Below are 11582 nucleotides of genomic sequence, written 5' to 3' on the forward strand. Positions count from 1 at the left end.
TGATGGTCCACCAAAAGTTTGGTAGAGATCCGACTATCGTGTATTCCAGAATATCGCCTTTTACAATGCAGTGTGGAACATGCGCACGCCGACCAGTTATTACAACAAATTCCAATAAACCACAAATGCCAACTTTATCAAATAACAAGTTATAAATGAAGTTCTGAAGAAAAGAAAAGCTCTTGTTCCTTTTCTTTACACACTTGGACACCTTCCTGTTGCTTGTGGAGTCGCCAAGTCTGCTCTTCGATAGGTAACGCCTCGTAATGCACTGCCAGTGTCTTGTTATGTGTGATAAATCCAGCTGGAACATCGTCACTACCTAAGAACAGGTGTACAATACAAATATAACTTACCAGCGTACACTATCACTCGAGAAAACTCAGGAAGAACGTGTGTTCAGTGGCTACTGAAATCAGCTTGTATCTCAGCTTGTTCGCACGTATCTTCAACACTAGCACTAACTTTCAGGCTAATTCACTCTACTGTCACTGTTGGACACCCAGACGATCATTTTCGTGATGGTTTTCAAACGAAACAGGCTGTTTCTTGGCCAATTCCTTTGGCGCAAAACACGGCCGCCTAACACGGATACTTTGAGTATGCGTAATATTGCCAATTATGATGTAACAGCCGCATGTGGTTATGTGGGTTGTCCCTTGAATGGCTTCAAAAACCCGCTAGCACCCTTAACCAACGCTTTTGGATGCATAATGAATAGTATTTTAATATTGAAGTTTTATAACATAGACTATAACTAATAATCATTTCAAGTATCTGTAATCAGTATAGTGCATACGCATATTTATGCATATATGTCATTATATAATAAACTGGACAAACTACTTTTAAGCTGGTGTGTGCATAGCTCATGTTGAGGATTGCAAGTGTATGGATACACATATGTAGTGATGGCAGTGCTTACCAAAATGCTTTAGTCTTTATAGTTGTGAGTGTATTCTGATACTTCCTGTGGTAATAAAAATTGTAGTACTTACTAGAGTAGTAATTCTTGCTAGCATATTAAGAGCATACAGTATTTAAGGTGGCGATAAGGCAATAACGTGTATAGAGAAGTCATAGTAAATACATATTATGTACACATACATTACGCACACTCTGTATTAGCAAGACTTCACTTCATAAGTTGTGACTTGTGTCCACTTCTCTCTGGACTAAGATCAGAATCTGAATCACGTCGAAGTCCTTTGTCTTGTGGTCCAGTCTGTTGATCTACGTTTTGTTTGCTACCAACACAAAACATGTAACATTGTAATAATACATATCCATACATTATATTTACGTATGTAAATCACTCTAATAGTACATACAACTAATTTTAACATCACACACACACACACAATGACCCTAACTCTGATCATGATATAGCTTTTGTTACGATATGATTATCACGAGATGATATATCACGATATACAATATATTGTACCATCACTAGTGTACTCTGACAGTGTAACAGCATACAGTAAACTAGTTTATTATGAATGTAAATCAGTGCAAGGACCACCAGAGGGTTGTTTTGAGTTGGAGGATGCTTTCCAAGGTGGTTTTTAGGTACTGTATGCGTTCCATTAGGATTTTTGCAAACAAGTTGATGTTGTACTACTAAAAAGCCAGGCGCCACTGTGCAGCTATACCTGGATTCATAGATAATATATATACTATGGAGTTATGAGTATTAATTACTGTATTTTGTAATTCATGAATTACTTGTAATTCCCGAAACATGTTGCTATGCGCTGCTAAGGATGCATATTTTTAACAAACCTCTTTAAATAACATTACCCACAGAAGTATCTTTTCAACTGTTTTATAGTGTGTCTACAGTATTATTATCCACTAAAGCCTTGGGGATGCTCTTTATTTTTGTTCGTGCAAGTATGGTCACGTCCATGTTCAAGACGGTTGACGAGATACACATTTCTTGGGAGCCTACAAGGCGTACTACAGTACAATGTTTTTCAGTTGTCAAATGCCTGATAAGTCCTCTGGGAAGGCCACCACCAAAGTCTGTAAAAAGTCGCTACACTCAGTTTTTAAACTCAGAAAAGAAACCACCTTCAAGCCAAAGCTTACCTATGCGGAAGTTTAATACAGGCTTTGTTTAGCCTTTATTTCTTGTGTACAGACTGATTTTACCATTTACTGGTTTGCTCACTTGGGTGTGTACAGACAAAAGATAGGTACACGCACGCACGTACGCACACACACTTTTCCAAAAACAATTTCAGTAAACCAGGTGCGTGCCCCCAGCTGGCCTTCGGCCGGCTGTGGGTGCACATCTGGTTAACAACATATGCAATCCTTATTATGGACCTGCTATTATGGTTCATGATATAATAAAAAGTAAATAAAAAGTGCATTGTGCATAGGGTACCACTAGAAAAGCAACAAATTAATGTACAAGACTACAAGGCCTTGGGTTTCACATTAACTGGGATGTTGAAAAGAAGACACAGACATATGCTGGTAAGTCCACACATGTTACCCTATATAATGCCCATCACAAAGCATTGGTGATCAGGGTAAACAATTAATTGTTGGCCTTGCAGTATGCCAACCTACAGGGATTTCATTTGGAGCAAGATATACACAAACTTTTTATACCCAACAATAAACAATTTAAAATAACCATAGTAGTATAACGTACCATCTTCCAATGCAGTGGCACTCCTCAGCAGCATCCGGTTAAAGGCAGTGGCGTAAGGCATCAGTCATATATTGTCAGTCGACTTCGTTTTAACACTGTCCACTTGATAACTTTGGTACATCAATTATTGAGTTATTTTGCTTGGCATTCCCACACAATTCAAAATTAAATCTTGTCAATAGTACAAAACAGTCTACCACTACTAATTGTAATTCCACCAAAATTTCAAGAAAGTATGTGTGATATTCAAAATACACTCGAATCAATTTCTAATGAAGCAAACACTTGATATTTTAAACTTTAAAATAAATTAAACAGGACCCATTAGAGATACTACAAAATGTCAGCACAGTAATCCTGGTGCTACTGAGAAGAGCTGTAGCTACTTTGTTTCCTGCCGAACCAATGATGTATGCTCTTTATCCACAAATAACAACCAACATCTATCCACTGTGAATGGATCCACTATGCTATGGCTTGCTCCTGAGCAGTGTAACACATCTTCAACCCTTGACAACATGTCACAAACCTTCAAACTACTAAAATCCAAGTGTACGTGAGTCATTGGTGCTTGAAAGTTGTGTAACTTGAATTACAAACACTCTTCCAGCTTACGATTGCTTATGTAGTCAATTCTCCTGTTGTTTAGGTAGCCTTATAAGACTGTGCTATGCTTCACCTTGCTTTGTGAACTATTTCCTTCTAGGTAGCTCTATTGTTCATCACTTCCAATTTACTACAGCAGGTTTTCCATCTTCTTTGTCTGCAGAAATTATTCATAACGGCTGTCACTGTACAGCCACTAATCTAGCACTACCTCACACAATAGCCAGGACACGAATTTCAATTCCTTTCAGTTGTGATTTCCTTGTAACAGATGTTTATTACATTATTCCATCCGGAAGGGTGATTGTGCCAGTACCGCCAATGACTAGAGTCTTTAAATAACTGCAGTTTGTCCCTTAACGTGGTGTATGCTATAACATAAGAAACAACACAGATAAAATTCAGTATGCTACAAATACCATTTTCATGCCAAGAATAACAGACTAGCATACACAAACTAATTCTAACAAACCTCCAGGGCTTCATCTAGGAAATGACTCAGGGGGTGGCAAAATGTAGTCCTCTGTCCCCCCCCCCCCCCCCCCCAACCCAACTGAAACCCTGTAGGTTCGTCATTTACCAACAGTCCAATGTGATTGACAACAATGCGTGTTTGAATCCAGATTCTATGATGATAATAGATTTTGAGTTGGCCAATAATATACGTCAGTCAATAATTGACTGCTTACGCTACATTTTATACGGAACAATTTGATTAAAAGTTGCTAATTATTGTTGGAGGTTCATTTACATTTTAACTTACCGGAGGAGGGCTGACACGATCTAAGCACCACCAAAGTTAATTGCATAACTTTAATCACTTAAGCAATGTGTAACATATTATACTATTGTACAGTAATACTTACTTGGACATATTATATACTGGTACTTCTTAATTAGAACCAGGCTTTTTATTTAGAACTGTGTATATGTTAAAAGTCATGTGACAATATAGTTGTTTCCAGCTGTGTAGTGTCTCTAAGTCTGTCCTTGTAGTTTCGCATCCACCTGGGCTGTTACAAATGTCTAAACCAAAGATGCATGATTATAAGTCTCACTGGAGACACTTAGGGTCTGCTTCAGCCATGATCCTCTCCCTGGCAAATGCTGTCGCTCCATTTCGTCAAGATAGTTTTAGATCACGTGATTGAGTCTCCTATGGATAAACCGTGTATATTGACATCCAACTACTGGGGTTGAATGGGGTTGATGATTACACCGCTGGATTTAGTGGAATGAAAGCCTTCGATTGGCATCTAGTTTTAAACAGAAATAGTTTCTCTATACAAACTTTATGGCTCACATGGAAGTGTTGGCCCTCCTCTGTTTTCTTACCATACATTTGATAGTCTAAGTTGATGTGGTCTGGCAGTCAAATAACATTGCATTGGTTACTCAATATATTACGCTAAACTTAAGGGCACTCAATACTCAATATAAAATTTCTGACAAAATTTGTGTCAGGTGATCATCAGGTATCTGGATTCAAATGTTGCAAAAGAGTACATGACTTTGAGCTGATTCCGTAGCATACAATAGACATGAATGCTGTCCTGGGGGGTCTGGGTGCTCTTTATTTCCAATTTTGCATTTTTTTATGTCTAGTTTCACTATAAGATTATAGCAGCATTTCAAGTTATTTTCTGTTTATATAGCACAACCATACACTGCAGTTGTAGCACACTGCAATTTCATGCTAACTTGATAACATACAGACACATGAGCTGATACCCTTAAAGAACTGTTTTTACAGGGCATGCACAGTATGCAAGTATTATATACTAGGGCTGAGCGATAGTGAATTTTTCACTGCTCGAACGATATTAAGACACTGCAATACACAATAGATGATAGTAAAACGATAGTGATAATTCACCCAATACCTATTTATCACCTTCAAAGAGATTTGTAAGAAGGAATGTACCCATGCATGTTTTCTTGCACAAGATATTAAACAACCTTTTTAGGCTGATTCTTGTTCCAAAAGTTTTTACTTTATAAAGTATTTTGCAGTTATTTCTGTGTAATTTTACTTGTTAATTACTGTCCGATAGTAAATTTTCAAACGATATATCAATATTGATAGTGATACTATCTCGATATTCCGACACGCACATACTATCCCCCAGCCCTTTTATATACTCAGAAAATAATGGAAGAAGACAGAATCAGTGGTGCAGCCACACTGGAGTAAACCAGGGCATTGTACTGGCATCAGGGTTGTCTGCCATACTATCATTTCTTCAAAGTTAAGCCAGCCTCATACGAGCTGTGCATCAAAACACTTTATTCATGTTTTCACAGTAAATATATCAATTATTTTATACTTATAACTCACAAATCAACATGTTTGTCTGGGTGTCGAAGCACAAATGGTAAGAGGTTTTCCATAGGGGTTTTGCTTTTGTCACATATCAGGGGCGTAGCCAGTGGGGGTTTGGACGAAACTCCCTTTTTCAGTAGCAGATTTTTTTTAATAACAATATATACCAAACGTTCAGCCTTGGAGCACTCCAGGTATAGATGCACACTGTCTCAGACCTGCATTAATGAGTCATACCAATGATGAATCATCAACGATATGAATGCTGGTGTATCACATGATTAATCACATACGTGATACCTGGTGTCGATCTTCGGAAGGCAAACATTATTCTTGGTCTCCTGTCAGCAGGCAACATCTTGTACTCCAGTTTATTGGACACATCACGTGCCCTCCTCATGGCCATAAAAACAAGCATACAATGTAAATATATATGAAGTATTCAACATTTTATGCTAACCTGACATGTGTATAACACGACCACCTAAGTTTATTGCAGCTGAAACAGCCTCATCTAAATTCGCGTTCACTTCAGTTTACCGACAACAAATGGGTTGCGGGGGTGTGGAGAAAAGGTGGTGAGTTCCTGAGAAGAGATTGAAGCTATGATGCTGTCCGGAAGTGAAATTACTAATATTACAGTAGGTTTATAGTGTATAAAAACATCAGTGTATAGGTTTCAGCTAGTTTAGTAGTACACACAGAGGCCATTTTAATGTTACTGCCTAAGGGCAAATTTTGTATATGCAATGCTGTATGCATCTAAAAACTGGCTGTGGGTCAGTACTCCACTTCTAATTTGAACCTTCTTCTAGAGAACCCTGGCTACGCCCGTCACATGTAAGGCATTAAATAGAAGTTTAATTATTAGAGATTGCGAGACTCTCAACTGGCCATGGCAAGGTGATTTCAAACCAGGTTTGGGCTAGTGCCAGTCAGCAAGCAAGCCAAAGTGTCATACATATGTATCAGTGTGTTTGGAGTTGTTTACTTTCATAGCATAGAAAGGAGCAGACACGCAGGCTGAAAAAGGCATGGAAACCTAAAATAAAAACTGCATACTTTGTGCTTAAGAGACAGCTATAATGGCATGGAGCATTGTAATTTGTGAACACGTTGCTTGGTTTATTCTGCTTGCAGATTGCAATTGCCATCATATGATAATGTAGTGCGCAGGGCTTTAAGAAGTTTTAGGGCTGTAAGGAAGTGGGTGTTCCACACTGAGGTATTGCATAGAATAGCCATCAACAAAGTAGTTGAGCAATTCCTGCATACAGATAGCTAAGGATAGATTCATGCATAAGCTTGTAGGAACAGCCAGTCACTGCCCCATCATGGCAAAATCTCTGCCACACGACTGAACGGAATATTGCAACATTTAAGCACATGCGGGCAGTGCATTTTAGTGCTGACAGTAAACAGGTGTAGTGGTGGGCAGGAACCATAATTTTTTACTCTATATATGGCTGCCTGGACCTTATCCGCATTGATGTTACAACTTAAAAATAGCATCGATAGTGTGGGGACTTTGTAGAGGGTGCTATTGGGAGAGATGATATTTCACTGTTATATGTTCCAGCATGGATGAAGGTGACGCATAGATATTTACTTACAATACAAATGCCCACTATTTTGCATCCACATCAGAACTTATAATTATGTCTGCTTCCTTTACTAAACGGGTTTATTTTGCATCACAACAACACTCTTATTAGTCTTTTATCTTCATTATCTAATAGCCTTCAAGTTGTGAAAACTGCAAACAAGGCTCGGTCTTGTTGATTTGTGATGAAGTCCCACACCAACAAATTATGACATCATTTATTTTGTCAGTATCCATAGCACAAAGGCAAAAAGATGTTATTTGTTAATTGCCGCATACTGCTACACTGTTTTATTGATACTGGGAGGCCTGAAATTGCTACCAACATGCAGTTCTTTAAACTGGCAGATTGCGCTCCAGTTACCAGAGTTTAGGCTATGCCTAGTCTGGCGCGGCCGCCCCTTTACATAAAGAGGAAGGGTCTGGTCACTCTAACATTCAAAATTTGTAGCGTGTTACAGAAAACAGGTAACACCAATCAAATCGTGTTGTTGGTAATTACTAATTTTAGTGACGTTTGTTTTGGAGATACCATAGATACTAGAGAATTACATAACGTGTGGAAGACAGTTTTGTGAAGATGCGATACGATTGAGGCTGCTTGTAGTCGCCAATAGGGCATTCTTTAAAAGAAGGAAAGATTGAGGTAGTAAAAGTCTTGTGTAGTTGGATTTGATGTACTCGTTCTACTGTCTAATCAATATGGAAAGAAACTTTGATTATGTAGCAGCTGTTTGTTATGAGAACTACTTACTTTGTATGGTCATCAGAAGTGCCATTCTTGCTGCCATTATTGTGATGTAATGCCTACACTGTTACAACTCTGTAATGCTAGAGTGACCAGACCCTTCCTCTTTATGCGAAGGGGCGGCCGCGCCAGACTAGGCTACGTCACTGATCTAGGTAAGGACATTACACAAAATACAGGTTTGAATAAGTGCCATGCGTATCAATCCATGCCACGTGAAAATACATTGCATGCGAGCGGCAAATGGGAAACAATACAGTGGCCTTAACATAGATTAAAATATTTTTTAATGAATTAAAGATAACACTATTTGGAACAGGGGGTTGAATCGAACAAGAGTAAAAAAAAAAACAGCGTACCTCTATTACATCCTGGGGATTATCATCAGAGTTCGATGTACATCACGCCTCAGCCGCCTCTCACCCAATACGTTAACGTAGCCTGCGTAGGGCAGGCGTCCTCCATTTTCACCAGGTGCTTTATACTATTACGTCACGAAACAAATGTATATCAAAGGAATACCGTAAATAACATGCTAATGTGCTAAAATAACACAGTAGTGTGCAGTTTCTGTTAAGAAGCACGCTGGTGTGCTAAAATTGCACGTCTAAGTGTGCTAATTAAAGTGTGCTGTTTTTCAATGTAGTCAATTTAGCACACTGGTGTGTTGAAGTTTCTGAAATAACACACCTAAGTGTTTAAGTGTGTTAAAACAGCACATCTGTTTTACTGTGTGTGACTAGTGTAGTGACTGAATTGCATTGTACAAGTTTACCACTATCTCCAATACTTAATCGTTGGTTAACTATTGCTATCACATTCCCTGCAGCATAATGGTAAGACTTATAAGTGGAGCAGAGCATAATAAATAATAGTGAAATTGATTAACCCTTTGAAGACCAAAGTCCAATGTTTTGGACGCAAGTACATGGGCTGGTATAAGCTGTTATAACTACTTATCAGTACACAATAGAAAGAATTCGCTAACACCATGATACTCACCATGAAATTCCTGACAAAATCACACAAGTATTGCTTTGTTTGAAGAGAATCTGCTGCTAGGCCGCCAAAAAACAGTAGCTCTTCCATTATCGTCGCCATTACTCTACACCTGCTACTTATCTTGATGGTACTTTGTCCTAGTGCATCAAACTAAATGCCACCAGACTTAGCATGTGATGGCGATTCAATTTGTATACAAAAGTAGGGCTAAAACGAATATTCTAAATGAAAGAACGAATATTTTTAGTCAAGAATGAATAATAGAATATTCTATATAGTGTAACACTGAAATACAGCGTATATGTGTTATTTCTTATTATTCAATTGTAAAACATCACTAAAATTTGATATCTTAAAACCTCAGTAGGCAGCTTTTGAAATTGTCTGATGATATAGCTACTAGAGGTGTACCAATAAGGATTTTTCAGTTGTATAGATATCCGATTAATTTGTACCTAAAAGAGCTGATACTGATTATATACCAATTAAATTATTGTATATTCTGTAAATTGTAAATCAAATAGAACTACATGTGTAGCTACTGTATGATGTATATTCTAATGATTTGTAGCATTGAAAAAAGAGAAGTGATGTAACTTTGCTATATTGCACGACTACCTATGGTGGTGTGGCCTCTATTACACAACCCAGACAATGAGGCACCACAAATATTTTAATACATGCTCCCTTGTCCGGATTACTCCGTGTTTTGATTAGTTACTAAGATGGATGTTATACACAGATGATCAGTTTAGTTTTCCTGTAGTGCAGTTTTTTAATCTTATAACAGCTACTGTTCTGGGTAATAATATTTTAACACTAATAGCAACACTCACACGTGCAGTCATATGGCTTATCGTAACTTAGCGTTTCATAGAATAGTATAGAGAGGCTTTCTATTTGTTTATAGTAAGCAAAAAGGCTTTTCATTTACAGCTGGCCATGCAAACTAATGGATTCATACAGCGTTTATGCCCATTATTACTGAATATGGAAGGCATATCGGCAATCGATCTGATCACCCTCATGATCACCAATCCGTACATCTCTCCAGTGTCTGCTGTTGTTGAAGTTGTAGAGACTGACAAGATTCCTCATTACTAGTGTCTGTCATCTTTACTATAATTTCGATGTTTTGAGTTACAATAATTGCTTCGAACGAATTTGAATATTCGGTGCATTCGTTTTAGCCCTATACAAAAGATCACGTGACTACCTTGTGAACTCGCGGTAAAGAAATAACAAAGTGGGCGTTCAGTAGAGATTACATCGCCCGTTCATTGTTCCAAACAATAATCCGTCTTTGTTTTGCAGAAGACCACTGCCTTCCTTACAACACAAAGTTACACATTCCTCCATACTTGAAAATTAATTCAGTCCTTGAAAGGTAATTAATTAACGTTAGTTTCTGCTTATTGCATTGCTCTATGTTGATCATTTAGTAGTGGACTGAAGATTCCCTGAAGGCCCTTAGCTAGCAAGACTCAATAAATAATGTGTGAAAACTAAAATATATTGATCTAGTAGTCCAGCCCAGTGATTAGTTGTATCCCTGGGACAATATGATGATTTTTTTAAAGTAAAGTTTTGAACATTCTTTAGCATTAAAAAAGTAACTAATCTAAAGACTGGATAGTTTCTTAGTTGCAATTCCATTATGGTATCTTGAGCACAGTAGGGATATAACACTTCTAATTGTTTTACTGTGATTTAATATCATGGACTACTCCAACTTGTTTCAGTTCTTTTTATTGATGTGCTATGGTCCCTACTCTAGTTGAAAATTCCAAATTTTTTCGTGTACTTGTAACAGTGAATAATCTCTGGTATCAGCGCTATCACTTCTCATGTCTCTGAAAGAGTGCTTGAATGGTCACTCGTAGCAAATCGCAATCGTGTGCTAACAGGGAGAAGTAGACTATACTCAACACGCAGAGACGCTATGCGCAATCTTCTAAGTCTAATAATGCTGTTGAGTACTTGATTAATGCTACAACAAAACCCAAAGAAGCTTACGCAACGGAATCCTGTAATTTTATTATTATATGGCCTCTTAAGTATACGGAGCTGCTGCCAATAGTGTAATGGTGAAGAGAAAAATTTTCGAGGTGTAGGGTGGTTGGCGATCTGTGGAATACAGGCTTATTAATAGGTCATGGACACTCGGTAAGCATAGCTATATAGTTTTTAGCACGAAAAAGTGGATAACTTTTGCTGTACATGAGTGAAACCAAATAATATGAAGATGAACAAAATGGCAAATTTCAGTTTTGTCCTAAATACACGTACTGTTTCCTTTTCACTTGATACTTACTAGTGGACCAATACTAATTGCAAATAACCACCAGAGGGTTGTTTTGAGTTGGAGGATGCTTTCCAAGGTGGTTTTTAGGTGTGCGTTCTATTAGAGTTTTTGCAAAAAAAGCATGAACAATCCCTATTATGAACCCACTATCGTGGTTCATGATATTAAAGTTTGAGCTCCTTAGTGTATAGCAAGCATTAAGATATGGTTACCATTTACCAAGTAGTTCTGTTTATTTGGTGGTTGGTATAACATGATCCAGCAATTCAACCAATGATTATTGAGAATGTGATGGTTGAAAGAGTTTAGTCTTCTGTGTGATGCTAC

Source organism: Dysidea avara, chromosome 14 (genome assembly GCF_963678975.1).
Source record: "Dysidea avara chromosome 14, odDysAvar1.4, whole genome shotgun sequence".
In the NCBI taxonomy this organism is placed as follows: Eukaryota; Metazoa; Porifera; class Demospongiae; order Dictyoceratida; family Dysideidae; genus Dysidea; species Dysidea avara.